The sequence below is a fragment of the Acinonyx jubatus genome, chromosome C1 (assembly GCF_027475565.1).
Source record: "Acinonyx jubatus isolate Ajub_Pintada_27869175 chromosome C1, VMU_Ajub_asm_v1.0, whole genome shotgun sequence".
Classification (NCBI taxonomy): domain Eukaryota; kingdom Metazoa; phylum Chordata; class Mammalia; order Carnivora; family Felidae; genus Acinonyx; species Acinonyx jubatus.
Window position 1 is genome coordinate 72,589,920 of NC_069381.1, and position 20,399 is coordinate 72,610,318.

General features: G+C 42.1%; 1 long non-coding RNA gene across 2 annotated transcripts; it reads right to left on the reverse strand.

Annotated features, from left to right (window-relative positions):
• Positions 1-3,165: 3,165 nt before the first annotated feature.
• LOC106973327 (uncharacterized) lies at positions 3,166-13,745 on the reverse strand. 2 transcript variants are annotated; one of them, XR_001429979.3, is made up of 4 exons: positions 13,586-13,745; positions 11,463-11,555; positions 11,186-11,304; positions 3,166-9,289 (listed from the first exon to the last, which is right to left on the reverse strand). It is a non-coding gene; the product is annotated as an uncharacterized LOC106973327 (long non-coding RNA). The 2 variants fall into 2 exon arrangements; XR_008295030.1 differs by lacking the exon at positions 11,186-11,304.
• Positions 13,746-20,399: the final 6,654 nt, after the last annotated feature.

Here is a 20,399-nt window from a genome sequence, read left to right on the forward strand (position 1 = left end):
GAACTAAGCAAGTTAAATTTCACTATTATATCCTTAAGACCCACTTGAATGAACATGATATACCAATAAGTTTTTCTATTTTTTTTAAGTTCATTTATTTTTGAGAGAGTGAGACAGAGCATGAGCAGGGAGGGGCAGAAAGAGAGAGGGAGGCACAGAATCCGAAGCAGGCTCCAGGCTCCGCACTGTCAGCACAGAGCCCGGTGTGGGACTCAAATACACGAACTGTGAGATCATGCCCTGAGCCAAAGTCAGATGCTTAGCCAGCTAAGCCACCCGGGCACCCTGGTTTGCCAATAATTTTTGTATGTGATAGAGATTACATATCATGATCGCGTTAGACGTATGGGTTGCACTGCAACATATATCACAGAATTTTATTGAGCTCACGACCTCAGCAGGTATCTCTCAATGATCTCTGTGGTTTCCTTGGTAGGACCAATTTATTTAATACACCTAAAAAACTTACTGTCCATTAATTAGGAATTATGCTCTGAACTAGAAGAAGCAGGTGAGCCCTCTGCTCCTTTATGCACTGGGGGCTATGGGACAAATGTGACTCGGACCTGTTGGCACTGGGCATGGCTCTGGAAATCTCAAGTTATTCCTGTTCTAGAGACTGTGGGAGGTGTTAAATCAATTTGTGTAGAGTAATGCCTATTTCTTCTAAATCTGAAGTCCATTCTCATCTTCTCTGAGATGTCAACAATGTCGGTGAGGCTCCTGAGACCTTGCTCTTTCCCAAGGCTCTAGAGTCCCCATGAAGTCTAGAGCCTTCCCTACAGCACAGCTGCTTCCTGTTTGGGCCACCATTACTGCCCAGTCACCCTCTCACGTGGAAAGCAGCCTCAACACCATTGAATAGGTCCCAGCTTATCCTTTTCCTAGCTATGATCTTTCTTTGTTTCTTTAGTAGAGCATTGGCACTTGTATAGTGTGGTGGTCACTGTACCCCAACAACCTCTGAGAAAATAAATTGACATTAATAGCAATAACTCACACACAAAAAAAGAATTATGCTCTGTGTTTCAGTAATGGAATAAATAGGTTGAAGTCAGGGGATCTACCTGGATTTTTACTTTTATAGGACCCTCACTGGATATTAATAAAGTCAGGACAAGTGGATGTGACAAGGTTTCCTTTAGAAAGGACTGTAGAAACAATGACCAATGATGAGTTAGTGTCAATATTTAATTACTAAACGAGGTGAGTATGACCTAATAGCAATGTGATTTCCCAAATAGCCCAAGCCAGACCTTGTTTTTACAAGGCTGTCCATGTGTTCTTGGCAGGAAGCTAACACCATCTTAAAGATGAGTTTGTTCTCTATTAGGTCAATGAGGAGTGAACTAAATATTTTCTCATTGGGTCTTCACATGAAAAAAGTTTAACAGCTTTGAAGAAGCTATTACAGGCAAATGCCTAAAAGAAATACCCATTTGAAAAGTCTATAATTATGTACTTCTATAACAGTGTGTAAAGGGATCATAGTTCCCATCAAGGGTTATAGAGTAAATGGTGAGTTCTTAAGCCAGTAACTGCTTATTTACATGATGGTCGGTAATGGCAATAAAGGAATCATTGCAAGCTGCTGAGTAGATCTTATTCATCCATGTAGTTGGGGCTCATAAGGTGCTGAAGTCTGTTCTCAGACAAAAACAAAGCAAAGCAAAGCAAAGTAAAACAAAACAAAAAAAGCTGCAGCAACTTGGAGCAAGGTGAGGCACTACTTTCCCATTGACCGGGGGAGGCTAATGAGAGCCAAAGGCTCTCACAAGTGATTTAGGTTCAAAGTGACAGGAAAAGCATTGCTTGAAGGACATCTGCCTTGGACTACTCAGCCTCCATTCTTCTTTCTTCTGATAAAAGCCTTTTTTCCTTGAGATCTACCCTACCCACATTGCTCATGACTCTGGTAAGGCTGCCAGTCAAATGGTCAGGCTTCTCAATCAGCAAGTGATCCAAGTAGCACTCTTAAGAGTCCTTTGGCGGATTTGATATAATTTCTGGGAAATAGACATGTATATGTATTTTTTCCTAGGACGGCTTGGTAAAGGTCAGTGTAAGCTTGGAGCTGCTGATGACTTTCTTTACCACCAGGTAGAAAAAATCTTGTCTGAAACTAAAACTAACACAGAATAAGGTAGAGGTAAGAGATAATGAAAAAGAAATCGATTTCTGACCACACTGTCTGAGCACCTGGGTGAGCCACATCTGAAGCTAGACTTCATCTTGGCTTCCCAGTTACATGGGCAAGAGATTGCCATTTTATGTTTATGTGGTTTGAATTGAGTTTCATGTCATCATGACTGTTGGACTCCCCAGTGTGGGGTACTCGACTTGTGATTTTTCTTTTTCTCTACTCTCCGTCCACCTCATTTTGTGAGGCTTCCTTAGTGTGTCCATCAGATGACATGCATTTGTGTATTGGGACAGATGATCTCTCACTGGTTGGATTCTGCTGTCAATAGTCCCAGAAAAGATTGTGTAAGAGTGGAATATAAAGGTTTGGCTTTTTCTGGCTAATGCTCCCTCCATGAGCAGGAATCAACAAGAGTTGTCTGACCGCACCTGAATGACAGTCCCAGGACAGAATGTTCCTCCCCATACTTTTGATTTCATTCCTTTTTAAAATCTTTGTCACATGAATGAGGTTTGTACCTTTTTAACTTTAAATTGGATGATTAGCACACGAAGATACTCTGTTGCAGAACATTTTACTTTAATATTTTCACACTTGTAAAAAAAAAAAAAATGTGGTGCTGGGAATGATGTGCTCCTGAGGCTGTGATTATGGCTGAGAGATCACTCACCATGGCAGATGGAATCACACAGTCAATTGCCAGTGCGAAGCCTCCAAGAAGATGAAAAATATAGTTTTAATTGATGTAAGTCTTTTTTTTAATTGTATGATTCCATTTATTTGAAATATCCAGAATAGGCAAATCCATGAGGACCAAGAGTAGGGTATGGTGGCTAGGGGCTGAGGGTAAGGAGGAATGGGAAATGACTGCTGAGGAGTGTGGGATTTCCTTCTGAAATGATGAAAATATTCTGGAATTAGTGGGGATGGTAGCACAACTCTGTGAATTTACTAAAAACCACTGATTTATAGTCTTTAAAAGGGTGAATTTTATGGTTTGTCAGTTATATCTTAAAGAAAAATTAAATCCTCAGGTGGGGGGAGGATGGAAGTTTATTTACCATTTCAACAAACATGAATCCTTTCCTCCTTTAAGACTGGTCTTATCCCTCATGCTCATGAACAACTCGTGCATGTTCATTAAATAGGTACTGATTTAGCTTACTATGATCTAGTTCCTGCTCTAGGTACTGGATGTACATCAGTAAACCAAGCAGATACAATCTCTGCCTTTGTTCTTTTCTTTATCACTCTAATGACATCACCCTCCTAGAAGTTTTTGTATTTTGTTTCCTTTGAAATTTTATTTAAATTCTAGTGAGTTAGCATACAGTGCAATATCGGTTTTAGGAGTAGAATGCTGTGGTTCATCACTTATATACAGTGCTCATCATAACAAGTGTCCTCCTAATACCCATCACCTTTCTAGCCCAACCCTTGACCCATCTCCCTCTATCACCTCTCAGTTTGTTCTCTATCATTAAGAGCCTCTTATGGTTTGTTTCCCTCTCTCTTCTTTTTTTTCCCCTCCCATGTGTTCATCTTAAATTCCACATATGAGTGAAATCATATGGTGTTTGTCTTTCTCTGACTTATTCCACTTGGCATAACACACTCTAGCTCCATCCACATCATTGCAAATGGCAAGATTTCATTTTTTGATGGCTGAGTAATATTCCATTTTGTGTGTGTGTGTGTGTGTGTGTGTGTGTGTGTGTGTGTGTGTGTGTATTTATACCGCATCTCCTTTATCCATTCATCAGTCAATGGACATTTGGGCTCTCTCCATAGTTTGGCTATTGTTGATAATGATAAACATCACAGTGCAAGTATCCCTTCGAATCTGTATTTTTGTATCCTTTGGGTAGATACCTAGTAGTGCAATTGATGGATCGTGGGGTTGTTCTATTTTTAACTTTTTGAGGAACCTCCATATTGTTTTCCACAGTGGCTGCACCAGTTTGCATTCCCACCAACAGTGCAGAACTCTTTTTCTTTCTCCACATCTTGGCCAACACCTGTTGTTTCTTGTGTGTTGTTAATTTTCGCCATTCTGATAGGTGTGAGGTGGTATCTCATCATGGTCTTGATTTGTATTTCCCTGATGATGAGTGATGTTGAGCATCTTTTCACGTGTCTGTTAGGAATCTGGATGTCTTCTATAGAAAAATATCTGTTCATGTCTTCTGCCCATTTCTTCACTGGATTATTTGGTTTGGGGGTTTTGAGTTTGATAAGTTCTTTATAGATTTTGGATACTAACCCTTTATCAGATATATCACTTGCAAATATATTCTCCCATTCTGTAGGTTGCCTTTTAATTTTGTTTATTGTTTCCTTCACTGTGCAGAAGCTTTTTATCTTGATGAAGTCCTAATAGTTCATTTTTGCTTTTATTTCCCTTGCCTGCAGTGACACGTCTAGTAAGAAGCTGCTACAGCCGAGGTCAAAAAGGTTGCTGTGTTCTCCTCTAGGATTTTGATGGTTTCCTGTCTTACATTTCGGTCTTTCATCCATTTTGAACTTATTTTTGTGTATGGTGTAAGAAAGTGGTCCAGTTTCATTCTTCTGCATGTTGCCATCCAGTTTTCCCAACATCATTTGTTGAAAACAGACTGTCTTTTTTTTACATTGGATATTCTTTCCTGCTCTTTCAAAGATTAGTTGACCATATAGTTGTGGTTCCGTTTCTGGGTTTTCTATTCTGTTCCATTGATCTGAGTGTCTGTTTTTGTTGCAGTACCATACTGTCTTGATGACCACAGGTTTGTAATATAGCTTGAAGTCTGGAATCATGATGCCTCCAGCTTTGCTTTTCTTTTTCAGAGTTGCTTTGGCTATTTGGGGTCTTTTGTGGTTCCATACAAATCTTAGGATTGTTTTCTCTAGCTCTGTGAAAAATGCTTGTGGCATTTTGATAAGAGTTGCATTAAATGTGTAGATTGCTTTGGGTAGTATAGACATTTTAACAATGTTTGTTCTTCCAATCCATGAGCATGGAATGTTTTTCCATTTTTTTGTTGACATAAGACTTTATAGCTGAAAAGAAGCCTTTACAATGGAGTGAATGAAAATGCAGGATTTTGGCAAAGCCCAAAAAAAGTGTTCAAAAGAGTAAGTGACTGCAAAGTCACTAGGAAATGAGATTGCCCCAAATTAGGCTTCAGTCTAATTTTTCAGTAAGCAGAGGTATGGAGTTAAGAATCAAGAACTGAACTGAAGTCTTTTGAGAAACATGGATGCACTGGGTGCTCCTGGGGTCTCAGGATTGAGGTTCAAGAATCAGGGGTTGGATGACACTCTTCCCAAGTATGGGTTCTGATCTTAGCTGGGAATGTCATACTCTCATTTTGCTTGGTGTTTTTTTCAAGATTTCTCAGCAAACATCATCATTTCTGCAGCAGCAAGGGGCCAACAATGAGCACACATTTCTTAATCTTGCTCAAGATGTGGAAAGTCTTAACTGGTAGAGTGAGAAAGACAACTGAGAGCCGGGGAAAGTGGCTGTCTCCATAATGGGAATCAATATCGTTAGTTGGAGGACTTCTTTAGTGTTGATCATGTGGTCTAGAGGAATGCAGTGCTTATCGTGGGATAATAAAAATAAAGAAGTTGTGACAGAAATATACAATAGGAAAAAATAAAGCTGAATAACAGATGGTAAATCTAGAGGAAAGAATAGCAGATGACATACATTAAAAAAAAAAGGAAAAAAGACGCCCAGGATAAGGGCAGAGGTGGAGGAGAGCCAGCAAAGGATGAACAAGGGCAAATTGGAGAAGTCTGTTGATGTTTGTCATGTGTATAATACGAGATTCCCCTGGGATGCCCATGTCAGTCACTTCAAAAGTTTTTGAGGAGTAGCCCATGAGTGTATGAGTGCCATACATTTTTTTTCCTACATGCCTACTTTACAATGTTCTTTCAATAGGAGACTTAAGCTGAAATTTTACAAACAAGTCTCAGACTTAAATCTTTTCACTTGCCTTTGGGAATCTTAAATCATTTGGGCAAGAATACTGGAGAAGAGAGGATAAAGGAGTAGTGCTTTTACACAGAGTTGGTTCTGTCTTGTTATTGATTTACAAGTTTAATTTCCATCAGAATGGCAGAATGAGAAAACCTGAGACGTTTCCATTGGCTTCTGAGAGGCCTGGTTTGACTTGGCTGACAGAACAACCAAAATTACCTAGGGGTCTTCACGTATAACTAAAATTTGGGAAATGGATGCTTTCTCAGTGGCTGTCTGTTGTTCTCTTATGATGCTTGCTAATGGTTTCATAAACCAACTACTGCCCTCTCTCCTGCTTCACCCTCTCTCCTGTACCTCCCTCAGTGCTTCCCAGATTGCTACTACCATCCTTTTTCTTTTTTTTTTCCTTTCTTTAGCTCATCTCTGGGTCACAGCAGCCCTAGAAATGGGGGATATTTCTTCCAGGGCATATTATGTAGTGGTCCCAACCACCATGACTGTAGTAACCATGATGCTCAGAGTACTTTCTGTTCCTTAGCATGAATTTATGATGCTATGGTCTACACCATAGACCGTTCAGAACTCTAAAGCACCATTCAGCACCATTCAGAACTCTAAAGGCTCCATCATAAATATGAAGATTTGGTGCATACATCTTCTTGAAAAGCAAGTGGGCCAGTGATTAGCCTAAACTGATTCCTTGAACATTTAGTCCTGTACAAAAATCGCTGTTACATTTTAGTGAAGAGTTTATTGTCTACTTGATACCTTAATAAATGGTATTGTACCCTGCAAAAAGATCATTACAATTCGGTGGCAGGGGAAACGAAAGCATCCAGCCAGTATATTTATTTTGAATATTAGTTTTATAGAGGGGTAAGTATAGAGATGCTATCTGTTCAAGTCCTAATGGAGCTGCTCCCATTCCTCAAGGGGTTATCACATAGTATCAGAGAGATCTCAATCTTTAAGATTATGGGATATAGAGTAATTAGGCTTCAATGTCTTTAGGAGTGGTTTTTTTTTCTTTTTCTTTGTAAAAAGAAATGCCTCTTTCCAGATGTAGAACTGAAGTATCTGTTGCTTCTGATGTTGCTGTCAGAGGCCAATTGGGAAGCGAAGTATCAAATACAATGACTCCTTTGAATTCCCTTGCAAGAGGCAGAACACTCCCAGCCTCAAGATTCCGGTCCGTCTTGCCTTAGTGTGTGGAAAAAAGCAAATCCCTTCCAACTTGAAGAAAGAGTCTTCCTCCTCCCCACCCTTGCCCCGACCTCTGAACCCAGCCGAGTTCTGCTATTTCTTAGGAAATGGTTTGGTTTAAAAGAGTGGCATTTGAAGGTGAAAGAGAGAGAGATTAGAGGAATTTGAGCCTGTTTTCACAATTCCAGTTGGGATGTTGGAGAAAATTTCTGTGACATTTAAACTGCCAGTTACTTTATTAGATTTTCATTTCTAAAGCAGAACTAAGTAAGTGCAGTCAGTCAATGATTCCAGCCAAAATAATGTGCATGATTAGGCTCATTAAGAGTCTTTCTTCCCTTAACTGAAAAGTTTTAAATTCTGGCTTTGAGTGGAAGCACCGTGGAGAATCGAGTGTGGCAAAGTTTCCCATTTCAGTTTCAAATGCGCATAAGCATTGTGTGTGTGTTGTGTGTGTGTAAGGAGTCAAAACTTTGGGACTAAAAAATAAATAATAAAGTGCTGAGTCATTGCTGTTCTTTTTTTTGAATGTTGGGTTTTCTAAAAAAAAGGGGGGGGGGGAGAGAGAGAGAGAGGAGAGAGAAGTGTGGAAGTGGGTCACTTTCCGAAGTTTTAGACCATATAGTTTTGAAAGCAACCGTGTTAGCTTTCAGTACCTGACGACAAAGCAAGACAGCTAGACGGGACACAAGTGAGAAGTGTCTTCTGTGTTTCCTTCTCTTCCTCCACGCCCTGCACCTCTTTAGAATATAATTTAACTTAGAACACATGTAGATTAGATCAGGGAAAATGTGGATGGGGACAGTAGGTTCAAATTTTTCTTGCGGTTTTCTTGTTTACTTATTTGTTTTCCTACCGGCTATTTTGGGGTTAGGGGGAAGGGGTTGTGCATTTTCAAGATGGAATTGCTCTCTGAGCCTTCTTTTATTATCTTTGAAATTAGATTCTTCTCAATTATTCAGGAGCAGATTATCTAGCTTGCAGACTATCTGGGTATTTTGTTTCTTCCCTTTCCTCTCTCCTCTTTGCCAGTGTTTTGACAATTTCCTCATGCTGCTGACATCCACAAAATTGACCATAAAAGGATAAAGGAAACATCCAATCAGTTTTGTTTGTTAATTGCTCTGGTACAATTTGTTCAGAAAGAAACTAAAATATAGACCAAACCGGAGTTTGAAGATTATCTGTGAATCGAATCTTTCCATACTTTCTGTAAGCCTCATTTGTACATATAATCGAGGGTTGGCAGAACTTCAGAGAAGTATCTCTTAAGAGAGATCAAACACTTCTCAAAACCCAGCTCCCTCTGAAATGGCAAATTTTTTCATTCCCATGGGAAAGTCATTGCTTAGAGAAGCAAATAGACAGAGGTGCTGAGAGAGAGAGAGAGAGAGAGAGAGAATTCCTCTGGCCTGATCTACCTTTGATGGGACAGACTCAATAGAAACTGGCTAGGTTGGTGATTTGTTCTGGGCCCAGAACTGTGTATAAACATGTATGCATGTGTGTGCACACGTGCATACTTGTATAATACTTAAATTCACCTTGAGGCAAGATGCCAGGAGAGAGATATGGAGGTCAATGCCTATGAGCTGCATGTTTCTTCTTGATAATGAGAGCTCTCTCCACCCCCCAGCCCCTCACTCTCCACTCTTTTGGGTTCAGGAGCTGCTCTTCTAACTCTGACCACCCAGTGGTGTGAAACTAATGATTAACCCTTTGGCACCAATGCTGGAGAATTTGCTACACTAATTGGTAATGCAAAACCCATTAGTGATTAGTGTGGGGATCCTCTGTGAGTCCAGGTGTCAGAAGGTTAATGAAAAATTGAGTATTGTATTTTGCTGGGGGATTAAAATTTTTCGGATGGGTGATGTCTTTTTCTCCTTTCTGCCAGCAGCTGAAGTTGAGCATCAAGCCACTGGCTTCCATGGGCTGGCCTGCTTGTGGCAAGTCTGGTCGGATTTGATCTGGAAGATCAGAAAACCTTTGTCACCAAATCCACACAAACACCATCTAGAACTATCCTTCACAGTTCAGAAATAGAGATGGCTCCCAAGGGCCACATTAAGAAGTAGATTTAATTGCCCAATAATTGCAAGAGTTGTGCCTGCAAATATATTTGTTAATTGAAAAAAAAATTTTTTTTGCCATATTTGGGCTCCTGGAAATGGATAAGAGGGAAATTTATTAGAGAACTTTATTTGGACTGGTGGACCCATTTGTGCAAGTACATTCCTTATTAATAGGTCTTTGTTCCCTGCTGTAACCCTCAGCCAGGTATTTTGAGGGGCATACTCATTTTCTTCTAAGTCATATCAGCATAGTAATCACTTTGGCTGAAAACCAGCTGCCATTTGCATGTTTAATAAAAATATAACACCAATACCAAATTCAAAACTATTTTTCCTTTTAGGCTAAGACTTCGAAATAACCTGGTTCCCTGCATCTACCAGTAATGCTGTTTACCCTGGGTTGAGGTCTTTAAAATAGGGAGAAATGCGAAAACAGTTTGATCACTCTTTCTTTCCCCTATCAGTCACCAACCATCTCTCTTAATTATGGTGTAAGGACATTTACATAACCAGGGGGAGGGTCCTATAACTACATTTCTATTATGCTTGGCACTTGTGTGAAAGGATATTATATTCATGTGCATTAGAGATTGCTTATAAAAGATCAGGACAATAATAGCCGATCAGACAATAAAGGTCTCTTTTCTCCTCCCAGACAGGCTGTCTCTGACAGAAGAATACAGTTCATCAAAAGTGTCTGCAGGTTGTCAAACTCGGGGAGGTTTGGGGACCCTCTGAGGCTGTCATGGTCAACAAGAAGATTTTCTGTCGGGTTTTGCCATCACTCACCCTGAGGAAATAATCACTCACTACATTCTGCATGTTCTCATGATAGAGCTCTCCATTTGAGAGAAAAGAGCCATTTTATCAAAGGACAATATAGCCCTTCTCTGGGTCCACGTAGCTTCCATTATCAGACCATAATAAATCATATTTATGTTCTCAGTTAATAAGACTGATTACAATGCAGGTTTCAGACGTGGGAAAAGCAAAGCAGGTGAAAAGATGTTTTAATGAAAATATGATAAGAAAACAGCTTCTTGTGAACATTTTGCGCTATTATTCGTAATGATTACAGACAATTTTTGATGCATCTTCTTTAGCAATGGTTTAAGCTGCATAAATTGGCTCGCTGGTAGATAAGTAAAAATGATAAGAAAAAAATCATGAAATTGTCTTATGTTGTCTAGAATCATTATGTACATAACAAGTGCAAAATGGGTCTAATGTATGTGCTGGGGATGGAGGGAAAACAGATTTCTCGGGGAAAGATGGTTTGGGTATTATTCAAAATGATTTAGAAATTTTCTCATCTCACTTATTAATAGTCTGTGTTCCCTGGAATTTGGGGGTGCCCAGCACTAATTTCATCTCTGTAAATGAACCAACAACGTTACCTCTTTTATTCAGTCTCGAAGTTGTTTTTCCTCTTCTTCCCTTCTACCCCCCTCCCCGACTTGGAGCCCAGTACAAAGAGACAAAGAGATATATATTTTCTACTCAATGTTTGTACAACTGCCATTAGTGCTAATGGGAGTTAAGTGCTCCTTGGGCAGAGAACAGACCCCAAAGTTTAATATTGAAGGGTACCTTATTAAAAAGGTCTGGACATTTTTAGCTTCAGTGAGTTCAATTACATTAAAGAACCAACTTTCTAAATTAGTGCAAAAAGAAAAAGAATCAGATAAAGTATTGAAATGGCTTTAGCCTCTAACTGTGTAATTCAGAAGAGCAGCCGATGGCTGAGGAGTTGGGGTGTGCAGTCTGTCGTGTTCATTTGCACTAACTTACGGATTTGCTCTCGTAACAGATAACAATTCCAGGTTAGCACCCACAACACTCGGAGCAGCCCTTTCTACCGTCCATTTGCATCTTTGATGAGAATGTCGTTATTCTTGGCTTGCAGGTTTCTAAAAGACAGTGAGGCTTTTTGTAGCCCATGTTATTCCGGACGGTGGTATTCTGAAACATCGGATTAACACAATTCACCACAGATTTAGCAAGTGGTTGGGACATTTTCTTTATGTGGGGGGAGAGGGGATTGGCAGGCCTCACTTTGTACACTTACGAGAGGGTCTTTTAAAATTTGCTTGTAGAATGGCCGCTGTTATGAACTGAGAAAGCGAACATTCTTCATAATGAAGTTGTCACAGCTAGACTGCTGGAGAAGACACAATATAGACAGCACTGTAAACTCTTTTTACCAAAAGCAAGCGTCACCAGGATCAGAGTCTCTATTGTACTCAGAGATGCTTGGATTGTATTTTTTTTCTAAGCCAGTTTGCACTAATGTGAGATATTGGGCAACTTGGTGATGTCAGTGATGCCTCACAGATTAACTTCACAAGTCAGAAGAAAAATTCATGGGGAAAATAGATGATTTTAACTGATAAAGGTAGGCATGTACTTATGGATGTATGTGTGTGCCTGTGCAGGGGTCCCATGTTTTTCTGCAATATTTCTCTTTTTCCCGAAATTAAAAACCTATTGAGATTCAGTTCCCTCCCCCTAGATCATTGCTTTCTTTGTTGGCAATTTCTCTTTGTTCTATTCTAACTTGAGTGGAGGAGGGGAGAGTGATTGGCCCCATGTCAGTCACATTGTCTGACTTTCACAGAAATAACTGCCAAGACTTTTGCTGCCTCTTCCTTTGATTTTAGCTCTCACTCCATTTTTCTTTTCATAGGTTGACCAAAAAATATTGCCTGCAAGAGAATTCTGTAATGCCACCATATATCTAATATCTATGAGGCGTTTTGTTTTAGAGTTACTGGACTTAACCACAAAAGACACTTGACATTGATAAAGAATCTGTCAAGTCCAGCCTGATCAGCGCACTGAAATCGCTCATGACAGGGAAGACACTAGCCCCCTAAAGCAGTGGTAGATTAGGAGAAAAATGATTAGGGCCTCGTCGTTGCGAAGCCATTTCGTGTTGGACCGCATATATGGAGCCAAATGTGTTTTACTTGCCACACTCCATTAGCATGTGTGAAACAGTTGGGAAAATGGCCATATGATTAGACAGAAGGAAACCTGGATCTTCACATTGGGACTTGTTACTACTGAATAATGTCTATGCAGGAGGGATTGCTTTAGAGTGTGCTAATTTCTTGTATAATGGAAAAGCAGTGGCATTCGTGACTAGCACCTATGTAATTTGGTCATGGACAGTGCCCCCAAGTCTGCCAATTTTCAACATTTTTTTTTTAAAGCCTTGGTGAAATCCACGTTTTTATTGGCAGGAAGTTTCAGGATGTTTGACTCCTAAAATTTCCTCTCTCAATGTCTCTATTGAAACCAGTAGACTACATTTTCCCAGGGCCCAAGCAATCTTTGTGTGGCTAAGAAAAAAAACAGAGGGCTGCCTCGAGATGAAGACTCACGTCTGGTGTAGTTCTTCTAGCTTACATTAAAATTTTTTAAAGAGAGAACGTCATTGAAAAGATGACTTTAAGGATGAAAAGATAAGACAGACTCAGATACAAATGAAATTCCCAGCAATGCTTAAAACACCATGACTGCAGCACTATAAGGAAAAGATAGAGTAGGCAGGATTTTCCTCTTGGGGGTAATCTGTTGAAAACCTACATAGAATGAAAGAAAATCTATTGTGGGAAAGAAAGATAGCCTTCTTGAATGTTGCCTGCACAATTATGTACCTAGGCGTGTTAAAGCTCCTCAGAACAAAATCTTGTCCCGCATATGACTGGGGAATTATTAAATGTTGACTATTAAATCTTTTAGTTAGTTTCATACTGTGTTTATTTCTCCAGAATGATGAATATGCAGATTTAAAATTGAACGCCTCTGTTCCCAAGAAAACGATAAAACCAAGTCCTTGCCGAAGTCTAGCATTTACAGATGGGCTCTCCAAAGGGATGACTCACCCCAGCAGGCGGCCACAGTGTCAAGTAAAAACTTTGCCACCTCCCACCTCCATGGAGAGGGACCATGTGGACTGGGAAACTGCAGGGACTTTGACGATGGTCCCTGGGCACTTGTGCAAAACTTTGGCCTGATTTAGTAATTGTGGATAACTTTACCCAGCCCCAAATCCAAGCAGGGGCAGCAAATAGACATTATTTCCAAGAGCAGGAAAGGGCGAGGACAAACCAAAGGGCAAGGGAAAGAGGTGGCGGTCCCTGGACAGACCAGCAAGACAGGCAGTAATTAGCGCAAAACACCCACCTGTGTCATTTTTTCTCGCACTTTCTCAGCTTGTCAGGCCCCCAAAGCTTCGTAGTTGGTCCAAGAATTCTATGCAGTCCTCCCTTGTGGCCACACAGAATGTGTTTGCAGTATTGAAGGCCAGCCCAGGACTAATTTTGAAAAGCGAATCTGGGAAACAGCTTAATTTCATTTCCTTTGGGATTTTTCTGGGACAAAGTTAGAAGTTAAGACAAATTGAGCAAAATAGCAGTTAAAGGCAGAGGCTACTTTGAGCAAAAGGCTCCTACGTTATCCTTGTCCCCAAAATTCTATACCGGAAGGAAGTTTAATGGGTTTTCAGTAAATGGTGGGAAGTTCTGATGCTACACTGAGCTGTTTTGCAGCCCCTGAGATGCTGGCGTGAACCGTGGGGTCTTTAATTAGAGTGCCCTCTTGAACATCCAGGAGAAAGGCATGGCCAAACGTACATACTGACTTGTGGTTCTCAATTTCATGAGTGTTTGATGAGCACCTACTATGTGTCAGGTACCATGGTGCACAGAGCAGGTCTTCTAGACCCGTGTTCTTCCTGCCACCCACACACTGCTTCCGTGGGATGATTGACCCACAGTCAGTGCTTCTGAGTTTGTAGGTCTCAGGTCAAAAATAGCCATTTTGGCGGTAACTCCAAAACACGAATATAAGTGAAAGGCGTGCTTACCTTTTCTAGAGGAGTCAGTAGACAACGACGTACGTAACAACACAGGCTTGGAAGTTCTGGTCTAACCATGGCTCCTTTGCTTTCCGGTCGGTTTGTCCTCGGGCAAGTTGCTTAATCTAAGTCTCAATTTCTTCATCTGTAAAATGGGTATAATAATATGACTTATTTTCTTAGCATTGTTGGGAGCATTAAATACTTGTGAACAGTTGGAGCAGCCAAAGCCAGATTAAGAGCTGGGCCATCAAGGCAGCTGCCCATGGGGAAGGGCGTTGTGTGCCGATGTTTAAGGGACACCAGACACCCCTGGAGTAAACGATAAACGTGGTGCCAGTAAGGTGCCTTCTGCGCATGCTCCTGATATATCCGGCTGCATGGAATTGATCCTATCCTGTCAGAATAGATAGCATCCTTCAGAGAGAGAAAAAAAAATCCCTATTTGCCAGTGTTGCTGCATTTCCAGCTGCCATCACCCACCCTGAGAACAGCAGTTGTGGGCAGCTGAAAATAATGCCAGGCCTGTGGCTGTATTCTGGAGAATTATGCCATTATCTAAATCAGAGTCCCGATACCAGGCTTCCCAGGCAGTTGTTTGACTTAGAGAATCTTGCGAGAATACAAGAACAAAAACATGGGAAACATTCTGGCAGCATGAAAGTCAGAGAAATTAGATTTTTAAGCAAAATTTGAACAAGGTTTTGTAACTCTATCAACATAAGTTATCTCTGTGCTTTGAAAGAAATACTCTTTGGTTCTTGGACTAAAAAAAGTGAAATGGAAGGCAACTCTATAATCAAGTTAAAATGTTTCGGTGCATGCGATAGTTCTCTTGTTTTTAACATCGAGAAAGACATACGTGAATTCTATTCGTCGCAAATCGGTTTTTCCCCTTCTCAGCAAATGACGGTCAATAGGATATTGGCTGGCGGGGACACCACGTGAGTCCCCTCGGGCTCCCCACATTCTGTCTGGCCCCGAGCTCAGTCAGTGCCCAGCACGCGGAAACTCTCCGTGTGCCTTTGCGGTCACGTTAACCTACGTTAAAGCATCTGATGACGAGTTCCCGAGCAAATGTTGCATCGGCGACTTCAGGACTTCAATCTGTGGCATGAAGGCAAGGGGAGACTGCTCAGCTGTTGTAAGCGTACTTCTTGGGACTTCCGGGCAGGTCTGGCCTCTGTATCTCCCTCCCCTCTTTCCTCTCCTCCCTCTCCCTTCTCCTTTGCAATCCTTCCTTCTCTTCTCCTTGCCCACTTCTCGGCCCTGCTCCTCCGCACATCATTCACCCGCACCATTCTTGGGGCGCTGTCCTGTCCATGCTAGCTCTCTTCTCCCCTCCTCTCATCCTCGCGTCTGCCTCTCCCTCAGTCTGCACGACGGGCTAGTTGATACGCCATTAGACAACAATTCAAGAGAATGGTCTCTCTTCTCTGAATTTCCACGTGTGGACTCTCGGCTGTGGTTTTATCTGGCAGTTTTATGCACTTGAAGCGAGGGCTGGTAGCCTGGGGGTCAGGAGGAAAGGCTCCACATTCATTTTTGCCTTCACCAGAGAGATCTTGGCATGGTTGTGAGGATTAAATGCATGTAATAAGCAGATCTCCTGGACCCCGGGGTCTCCAGGAGCAGAACAAGGCAGCTGGACTATAGCTGTAAGTGTTCACACATCTTCAAAGATGTAAGAACCTTTTTTACAAGCATGATTTTACATGAGATCCGATGTACAGAGCCCTTGAGGCAGGAGATGCTCTAGAAGCAGGAGGCCAGGAGCTCGGATTCCTAGGGCTCATCCTCCACCACCGCCACCCTGGTTCCCAGCCCCCTTCTCAGGTGGCCTCCCAGGAACCTACTCCAGATCCACTTGAGATCCACGGTAACTCCAGGAGCGGGAAGGTCCTTGAGGGCAGCTGCCGAACCTTGTCTCTTCCGGTCTCTAGTCCCCCGCCCATCCCCTCAATGTCTCCTCAGCAAAATGCTAGTTAGATGTAAACAGCTCCTGTTTATTTACTCCAGTCAACTTCCTGGTGGCTAGAAGCGAATATTACCGTATGCTTGTAATTACAGAGATTTCGCCTGTCTGAGGCAGTATTTCAGAGTGTGGTTAGGGGTTTGACTTCGGAGTGTTAAAAATGGATGCAATTTCTTAGTCAAATCCACCTTGTGGTCCTGGGTGTTCTGAGCATTGAGTCAGCAGGAGGCGACTGTTGGAGTGGTTCTTGGCTCACAGTTTTCTCTCCTCTCAGACTGACACCAACAAGTCCCCAAGGGCTTTTTTTGGGTAGCATGACTCTCCCCTCACTCAGTTTTGGCTCTGGTTTATGGGTCTGAGTGTGAACATTGACCCAAACCACGTCAAGCAGCATCTTCCCCTGGGGTTTTCTAAACTGGAAACGAGAGAATATTGTGTACCTCTTTGTGGAGGAGGTGGCCCCTGGATGCCAACCCCAGGAGCTCTCTGAGCTGTGGTCCCCAGCATGTGAAGGCAGTCAATCTGTGAAAGAAAAAGAAGCCTCTCTCAGAGAGGAATAGAGCCATGTGGTGGTCAAACCCCAATTTCAGATTTTTCCTGGGCCCCTGCCCTTATTCCTGATTGTGGTCCTGTATCTTTCTAATTCTCTGTTTGGCCCGAATCAGTTGGACTCAAGTTCTGTCACTTTCGACCAAGAGAGTCCAGACTCATTCAAGAAACGCTCCTTTTTCTTGTTTTCATCCGATGTCATATTGAGCTTATTTTTCATAATGTTAGTTCTGAGGAGACCCCACACTTTGTCCTTCTCTCCTCCACATGAAACCCAGAGCTCAGTGTGACCATCTCCCAGGCCCAGAGAGCCATCTCCACGGGGAGACCCTCTCGGACCTAGAGTGATGGCGGGACACTGTTTTCTGCAAGACTGGTTGGGGCCCCGCCTTCCTGTCAGCGTGATATCCTCTAGTAAAGAGCCACTTAGGATACTTGCGAACTGCATGGTAATCATCTGTTTCGCCTCCTGGCTCTAACCTTCTTGAGGCAGGAACACTGGTCAATTTCTTGATTCCCAGTGTCCCAATGTTTGGGAAATTTTAGGCACTCAAGTTTAGTTTTTGTTTGTAGTAAAATGCCTTGCCAGATAATACAATTTCCTCCCTCTCTCTCTCTCTCTCTCTCTCTCTCTCTCTCCCATTGAGGGGTTTATACTTTCAGTCACTGATGCTAAAAAGTCTCCTTGCGTCCCTGAGAGTGGCATCACATCCCCCAAAGGATTTCCCTCCAAAGAGTGGATGTAAGGTACCCTGGAGGTACCCAACTCAGCTTATTATAAGGGAGAGTGAATGAGTAGCTCCAACATCTAGGAAAGGGGGTAGAATATTTTGAGTGTTGAGGGTTTAAGATAAAAAGCAAAGCAATTGAACTCCAAAGGCGGAGCTCTGGAGGGAAAGAAGAATGGCGTTCTGGACCCCTGAGGTAGTAGACACTGGAACCAAAACCAGCTCAGTGCCTCGGAGACTAACCAGTGCCCAAAAAATGTGAATGGAAAGAGCTGGGCAAGAGTCGCTGCATGGTAGGGGCACAGATGTGGGAGATTTCACTGGGGTCAGCACTGAGGAAACGGCACTGTCCCCCCTCGGAGAAGCCTGGCAGACCTGCGCAGAGATCTGGATCTGCAAGGCAGTGTTCCCCGGGGAATCGGTACCATCTGCCAGAGCCCACAGGACTGACAGCGTGTTGCTAGGAGAAGCAGAGGGTGGTGGCCTGAGTGGCCTCCTGTATTTTCCGGTGGGGCTGTGTGGGAATCCAGGCTTCCTGGACGGCTGATCGGCGAACAGGGAGGTGTGAGAGAGACACCACAAGATCCCGTTAACAGCAAGCCTCCAGCCGTCCATCAGAAACAAAGAAAAGTGCCGTGACCAGATTTTGTATCCCGGTTCTGGAAGGCGATACCGCCTATGTGTTTGAATGGACACATGTGACGTTTGGGTCAAGTCTCTTGGGCCGTGTCACAAATTTCAGCACGTCAAAAGGTCCCCGCTGGACTATTACAACATAGAAATGCCAGATGTTTGTACGGGTTTCACTCCCCACAACAGTGCTGTGAAGATAAGCCGGGCAGTTGGCACTATCTCCATTTTAAAGGTGAGGAAACCATTGCTCAGAGAGATGGGGTGACTTGCCATTGTTACAAGGACAGCTAATGGCAGGGCCGCTTCCACTGTGCTGAGGTCTCTCCCCCACCAGGGTAGGAAAGTGGGGGGAATGCTTGGCCCCTTGTCAAGACGTCGGGGGGTTCTTGCCCTTCTACCAGTTGGCTGGGTAACAACAGGCCAACCCTCTTTGGAGATTTCTTTACGGTTTCCTTCCCTCATTTTGGGGGACAAGCCGTGGTCTCAAAGGCCCTTTCTGGTGTGACCATCTCTGGACTTGGGGATATAAAGAGAAGAGATGGCTCATGTATGGGGTTGGAGGAAAAACTGCTAGTTATCCTCCAATGCCTAGTTTCCTCTCTCTCTCTCTTGCTCTCTCTTTCTTTTTTAAAATAAACTTTCATTCTAGAATAGTGTTAGACTTACAAAATGTTGCAAAGACAGTACAGAGTTCCCGTATAGCCTACTGTCCTCTGTTACTGTACCTTATTTTAATATAGTACATTGGTCATGATTAATAGACCAATGTTGATACATTGTTATTGACTAACGTTCACATTTTCTTTTCAAATTTCCTCAGGTGTTTTTGTTTTGTTTTACAAGTACCTTTTTTGCTTGTTTGTTTTTGATTCAAGGATCCCACCTAGGATATCACGTTATACTTCTTCGTCACGTATCCTTTGACTTTTCTTGGATATGACAGTTTCTGAGACTTTCCTTGTTTTAGATGACCTTGACAGTTTTTAGGAGGACCAGTCAGGTATTTTGTAGAAGGTCCCTACATTGTGATTTGTCTGATGTTTTTCTCATGATTAGATTGAAGGTTATATGTTTCAGGGAAGACCACAGAGGTAAAGTGCCATTCTTATCACATCATATCAACTATCAACATGATTGATCACTGTTCTTGTTAACCTTGATTACCTGGCTGGAGGTAATATTTGTTAGATTTCTCCACTGTAGAGTTACTCTTTGTTTTCCCCCTCCTTTTCCATACTGTCATCTTTGGAAGAAATTCACTATCTGTAGCCCACACTTAAGGAGTGGAGAATTATGCTTGACCTCCTTAAGAGTGGAGTATCAGATTTTTTTTCATTCTCTCCTACTACTTAGTCAATCATTTATTTATATTTGTATGGACAGATGGATATTTGTTTTCACTATGGGTTATAATCCAATGCTACTTTATTTTGTTGCTCCCTTCTTTTATAGTAGTAAAGCAAGTAAGTACTTGGCTGCATAAATGGCTATCATGAGCAAGACTACATTTCCCAAAGTACCTTGCAAGTAGGTATGACTATATGATTAAATTCTAGCCGGTGGTATGTGCACAGGAGTGACAGGTACTACTTGTTTCTTTCCTTGAATGCATTTGCTGAAATGTGGCATTGAAGTTAGAGTTGTGGCAGCCATCTTGGACAAGAAAATGACCTTGGAAATGGAGACCACACATGGTGGTGCAATAAGATAAAAGCCTTGCTTCCTGACACTGTGGAGCTCCAAAGAAACCCTGGACTGACATGCCTGCCTGTATGTTACCTGAGGTAGAAAAAAAAAATCTATCTTGTTTAAGGCTCATAATTGAGTTTTCTGCTACTTCCGGAAGAACCTAATCCCAACTGATACAGTGTTGTATGGGTGTGTGTATATACAGGGAAGGGATGGCTCCAGGAAATAAAATTGATTTTTAAAAAAATACACCAGAATCTTCTAGTTAGTTTTCCAGAGAAGGGTAATTGTGTTATATTCTTTTTAAAAATGTTTTTATTATTTTTTGAGAGAGAGAGAGACAGACAGACAGAGAGCAAACAGGGGAGGAGCAGAGAGAGAGGGAGACACAGAATCCAAAGCAGGCTCCAGGCTCTGAGCTGTCAGCACAGAGCCCAACGCGGGCTCGAACTCACAGACTGGGAGATCATGACCTGAGGTGAAGTTGGATGCCCAACTGACTGAGCCATCCAGGTGTCCCCTTTGTTGTATTTATATTATTTATAATTTTAGTAAAGATACACCTAT